Source organism: Penaeus monodon, chromosome 7 (genome assembly GCF_015228065.2).
Source record: "Penaeus monodon isolate SGIC_2016 chromosome 7, NSTDA_Pmon_1, whole genome shotgun sequence".
NCBI lineage: Eukaryota > Metazoa > Arthropoda > Malacostraca > Decapoda > Penaeidae > Penaeus > Penaeus monodon.
Genome location: NC_051392.1, coordinates 42,092,888 through 42,099,469, shown reverse-complemented (window position 1 = coordinate 42,099,469; position 6,582 = coordinate 42,092,888). Strand labels below are relative to the sequence as shown.

The following is a 6,582-nucleotide window of genomic DNA, read 5'->3' as shown; positions in this document are numbered from 1 at the left end:
AATTACATTGGCTAACTTTGCCGAAAGTACTGTTAAGTGTGGTGGGGGTCTGTCAACTTCTTCCTGGTAATTCAGGGGTGAGGCAAGGCTGTGTCCTTGCACAAACACTTTTCAACACCTGTATGGACTGGATAATGGGCAGAGCTACTAGCCAAAGTCAGTGTGGAGCAACACTGGGCAATATCAAGGTCTCAGACCTTGACTTTGCCGATGATATTGCTATCCTATCTGAGTCCCTGGAGTCACAGGTGGTGGCTCTTGATGCATTTAGCAATTAGGCAAAGCCTTTAGGCCTAGAGGTCTCCTGGACCAAGACCAAGATTCAGGAGTTTGGGGGCCTGTTAGGCGAACCTTTTCAGTCGATCTATGTTTGCGGTGAGGACGTTGAAGTTACAGAGTTTTACATACCTTGGTAGCATAGTCCATATCTGTGGGCTGTCAGACTAAGAAGTCACTATAAGGATTGGTCAGGCAACAGGAGCCATGAACTCGATCAACAAGAGCATTTGGAGATGTCGGTGCCTATGAAGTAGGACCAAGTTACGTGTCTTCAAGGCCTTGATACTGCCAGTTGTGCTCTATGGAAGCGAAACCTAGATGTTATCTAGTGCCTTGGAGTTTCATCTTGATCATAAGACATGACAAATACAAGGGAGCCAAGAGACATGACCAATACAAGGGGGCCAAGAGACATGACAAATACAAGGGCCAAGAGACATGACAAATACAAGGGGGCCAAGAGACATGACAAATACAAGGGCCAAGAGACATGACAAATACAAGGGCCAAGAGACATGACAAATACAAGGGGGCCAAGAGACATGACAAATACAAGGGGGCCAAGAGACATGACAAATACAAGGGGGCCAAGAGACATGACAAATACAAGGGCCAAGAGACATGACAAATACAAGGGGGCCAAGAGACATGGCAAAGTGTGTTAGTGTGTGTGTGTGTTTATATATATACATGTGTGTGTGTGTATACATATATATTTGTTTATATATTAAAAAAAATATATATATATATATGTATTATACATATTTGTGTATATGTTATATATTATTTATATAATATTTATTTATATATTTATATCTCTCTCTATATATAAGCATATATATTTATACATATATATTTATATATATATATATATATATATATATATATATATATACACTATATATATCAATATATATACTTATATATGTATGTATATATTTATGTGTTATATATATATATATATATATATATTATATATATATATATATACTATATATATATATGTGTGTGTGTGTGTGTTTGTGTGTGTGTGTGTGTGTGTGTGTGTGTGTGTGTGTGTGTGTGTGTTGTGGTGTGTGTGTGTGTGTGTGTGTGTGTGTGTGTGTGTGTGTGTGTATGTATGTATGTAAGTATGTATGTGTGTGTTTACTCACACACACACACACACACATATATATATATGTATATATATATATATATATATATATATATATATATATATATATATATGCATATACATATATATGTATAAATATATATATTTGCATATGGTCGTGTGTGTGTGTGTGTGTGTGTGTGTGTGTGTGTGTGTGTGTGTGTGTGTGTGTGTGTGTGTGTGTGTGTGTGTGTGTGTGTGTGTGTGTTGTGTGTGTGTGTGTGTGTCTGTGTCTGTGTGTGTATTCGCACAAATATATATATATATATATATATATATATATATATATATATATATATATATATATATATATATATATATATGTATATGCATACATATATGTATTTATTTTTTATTTCGCTCCGTGGCAAAGAATTTTTTCCGTGTTTGTACTCCGGCATCGCTTGAGAGGGTTGGAAGGGGACAAAAGAAGGGGGAGAGGGAGCCTACTTAGGCTGGTTCTTCCTCCTCCTCTGCTCTGCTATCCCTGTCCTACTTCTTTTAGTGCTCCGCCCATACCCGCTTCCCCACCCCCATTCTCAGCTGCAGTCGAAGTGTTTATAAGCGTGGTGTATAGTGTTTGACTTCACTTGATTTACAACGATGGTCTGTGACACTTGGCTTCGCTTATTTGATAATTTGTCCACATTTTAAAAAGAACTGGTGGTCATCTCATATCTGGAGTTGCTACTTGAGTTCCAAAACCCTTTTTTGTGTAACCGTTATTCCTGTTATTTCGCTAGCTGGAACAATCGGGAGCAAAATTTTTGGGATTAAAAGTTTCTAGAAGTATGGTGTGCTCGCAAAACATGTCTTCAGTTTTAATACAGATTTTTAAAAACAGATTTGGGGTTTTTTCTCAACAAAGGGAAATATTCACACCCATACCTTGCTTTTATCAACAAGTTTGCTGTTGCCCTCTTGTTGTTTTGTCCTGGCTGCGAATGCCCCAAAAGGGGGGCATATAAAACATGATCCATATAATCAGTCGTATTATTTTCCCTGGTTTTCAAAAATATTTTTAAAAAAAAGTAAGTTTTTAGTCTGTCGGACTTTTTTTAAACTTTATACCAAGCTTTTGGACAAAAATGTTTTTATATATAATTTTTTTTTTTTTTTTTTTCCCCAAAGAGGCTCAGACAGACTCTTACCCCCTTTTGACTAACAACTCAACAAAAATTGAGTACTGTCCCCCGTTATGGTTCCAAACCTTGTCCCAAAGGGTCATTTCAAGTTGGTTCTTTTGATTCTGTTTTTTTGGAAATCGAGTAAAGCCCCGGGGGAGCTTAGTGGGTAAGTTTTAACAGAGGAGGGCAACCACTGAAAGGGTTTACTGAGGCCGAGTTTTGGACTAAAGGCTTATGAAACTAACTGTTTTTTTCCATAGCTGTCCCCGCCCGCCTGCACGGGCCCGAAGGCGGTGTAGCATCAGCTAGACACATAAGAGTTACAACCCGGGCCCCTTTCGAGACACTCGTTGGAGTCATGAACCCCGACTTGAAAACCCGAAGAAAGAAACGAAAAGGGGAGTTCTTCCCGGTTTTGGAAGAAACCCTTTGACCCCCATGATCACCTCCCCTTGGTCAAAAGGGATATCACCGTGTCGGGTCCTGTACGCACCAAAGCCTCCATGCTGTACGACCTTTGTTAAAAACTAAATAACTATCCTGGCTGTCGTCTATACAGCGAGACATTATTTTTAGTATTTAAAGGGGGCTATATAAATGTGTTCGCTGTGTGCAAAAAGGCCCCAAAATAAAAATTTTACCTTAAAAGCCTTTAAATTTTTCCTTTTTATTCATAGAAGTTTACCTAAACTACCCTATCACGCCCCCACACGAAACACGTACAAGCACACACACCAACACCATTATTTAAAAATATCCACAGGATTAAATTCTATATAAATCCAATAATTTTTCACACAATATTTTCATATTTCATGCATATCCCATACAATACCCACATTAATGGGGTTGTATGTTATGTATATATATTATATATTAATATATATAATATATATATATTCTATACATTTTGGTATATATGTTTGCTTCTTTATATCTATTTCGTTGTATTTGTGATGAGTATAAAATATCATTGGTTGTGTGGGGTTTTTTTTCTTTTGTATGTACATTATCTTAAATCCTATTATGGTAAAAAAATGAGAGCCACACAACAAAAATTTGAGAAATTATACCCAAGGTGAAGTCAGGGTGGAAAAAACAACCCAAAAAGTAAAAAGATATCAAATCCCTCTATTACTTGAAAAGCTATTACTGAACTCTTAAAATTTCCAAAAGTCAAGAGTTACATTTCCATTACAGGCCAACAAAAAGCTTGTGAAGCAGCGAGAAAAAAAGGGGAACCGATCGAAAAACTCACTGATTGAAAGTTATAACTTTTTTAGTAAAATCTTGCGGGGTTTACAAAATCGATAATTTAAATTTTGTATTAGTGGTATTTGTGTTGTGTGCGTATGGTGCAGATATTACTGACATATTTTTGTTTCTGATACCCCAGTAGACAAAACTTATATTTTTTGTTTTGCGCCAAAAAAAATATGTGTTATGTGTGTGTGCCGGGGCGTGCGGCGTGCGTGCGTGGTGGGTTGCGTGGTGTGGTGTGTGTGTTGCGTGGTGTGTTGCGCGCGTGTGTGTGCGTTGTGTTTGTGGTATTTGTGTGTGTTGTATGTGTGTGTGTGTGTTTATGTGTGTGTGTGTGTGTTATGTGTGTGTGTGTGTGTGTGTGTGTGTGTGTGTGTGTGTGTGTGTGTGTGTGTGTGTGTGTGTGTGTGTGTGTGTGTGTTTATGTGTGTGTGTGTGTGTGTGTGTGTGTGTGTGTGTGTGTGTGCAAATATTACTGACATATTTTGGTTACTAATGCCACCCATACATACCATACGCATTAATACTTTATTTGGTTCCGAAATTAACAAAGAAGCTTGTTATATAGAATTCAGCATCGCCTATGAGTCGGATAGGCAAATGGCAGGGGACTTTGTTGACATCAGAAAAAAAAATGATTCTCGATATTTGCATTTCTCCACATTTCTATAGAAATGGCCAGCTTACGCTTTAGATAGCACAGTAATATATGACTGCGTTTTGTGAATTTCCAGGACGTTATGGCTGCCATCTCCGCCCAGAGCTCATAATTCGTGGAAGCCTCGAAGAGATGGCGCCTTTGCCGGGTGACTTACAAATGGAGGTCCGCCGTAAGCTTCATTCTCATACACAGCTGTCATCTTATATACTGAAAGCCGCAGTCCAGATCACCGATTCACATTAGTATGAATTCGTGCAAAGCTGGCAGAACCATTGCGCGTTTTCGGTTTCTTCTAATAGATTACCTTCCTTTTTTTCTTCCTCTCTGTTTAATGGAAATCAACTGGTGCAATCATTGATCAAGGAATACATCTAATCGCAATGATTGATCCTTTTTATCTGGCCACCTACTTGCTTTTACTTTCCTATACGATACATATTAAATAGTTTCAGTTACATAGACACACATAACTTACTCACAAAGTTCCTGACCACATCAGGAGTCGTGACCTCAAAGGAGGCTAACTGCACTCCATATCTTTCCCACATCTTTGAGTTTGTGAATTTTCGTCGTTTGTTTCTTCTCTTTCTAAATTTATCGCTGCTCCCGGGCCTAAACTGGCAAATTTTCCTCATAGGCCTAGGCGCTCCACCTGGCTGCATTGCGTATATAAGGGTGCAGTACCTTGCTTCTACAGTGGTTACTTCTTCCGCAGTCATGGTTAGTGCTGGTCTTACTCCTGGGAACACCCGTTTCGTTTTACTTGACAGTGTGACTAATGATGCAAGGAAAGAAAGTGATGAAGTTCATGGTACACAATGCAAATCTATACCATATACTTATCTTTTTCCCAACAGAAACTTGTAGCTGTTTTGGTTGGTCTGTTAGCGGTGTGTGGAGTCCAGGCTGAAGATGTTGCCGACACAGGTAGGTCTCACAGTGAACGAATAGAAATATTTTTGTCAGCTTCAGATGTCTTTTCCAGTTTGGAGTCTTCCCAACATTGCTGCTCGAAAAGTTACTGAATATTATATATACACACCATCCTGTCACCAGAGTTTTCTTTTCTGCTTCAAAACGGCAAAGCGAATAAAAGACATCAAAGAACAAGACAGCTTTTTCATAAACGTATGATTCTTCTAGCGACAAATTGATAAACAAAGGTACAAAGCACGATTCTATATTAGATAGATAAATTATCTAACTAAAATTCTGACTTCCTAAAGATGAAAAGCAGCACGGTTTTCTTCTACTTTCAGGGAATGAGGCAGATTAATTGCTAACTATCAGACAACTACCTTTACACAGATGAGCACCATCACCACCGTGGCTCACTACACCTGCGTCAATAGTAAGCATTTTTCAACTAGTAGTTCTTTTGGAGTTCTGAACTTTTTGAATGTCGAGTAAATGTCCATGGAGGCCACCCTTAGTGGCTTATCGTTTTAACTGTTTTAACTCCGCTTTTTCCTCCCAGGTGCCGCCGCTACCCCCTGCACCGGCCGAAGGCGACGTAAATCAACTTAAACATCGATAGCAACTCTGGCGATTTCAACCCTGACATTTCCGAGACACTTGTCGGCAGTTTATCGGAACACCGAGCTTGAAGAACCCAGGGACGGCAGCGACAAGGATAATTTCTTCTTCACGCTCTGGAAGACAACCACTTCCACCTTCACGGTCACCTCCACTTCCTACAATAGGGATATCACCGTGTCTGTGTCACTGGTTCTGCACCAACGCCTCCATACTGTACGACCTTTGTTAAACACAGCTAAATAACTACCCTGGCCTAGTCGTCTCCTGCAGCGAGACAGCTAGTTTTTAGTATTAAGTATATGCATATAATAAATGCGTTCGATTGTGTGTAAGAAGTTGGCCCTCAAAATAAATATTCACTATTCAAAAGCATTTTACCTAATTATTCTATTGATAGCTAATATTACACACGCATATACGCGCAAACACGAACATGCACACACACACACACACACACACACACACACACACACACACACACACACACACACACACACACACAATCACACACACGCACGCACACATAAGTGTGTGTGTGTGTATGTATATATGTGTATATG

At 39.0% G+C, this 6,582-nt stretch overlaps 1 pseudogene; it reads left to right on the top strand.

The window, feature by feature from the left end:
* The first annotated feature begins 5,236 nt into the window (after nt 1–5,236).
* LOC119574886 lies at nt 5,237–6,349 on the top strand (annotated as a pseudogene).
* Nucleotides 6,350–6,582: the final 233 nt, after the last annotated feature.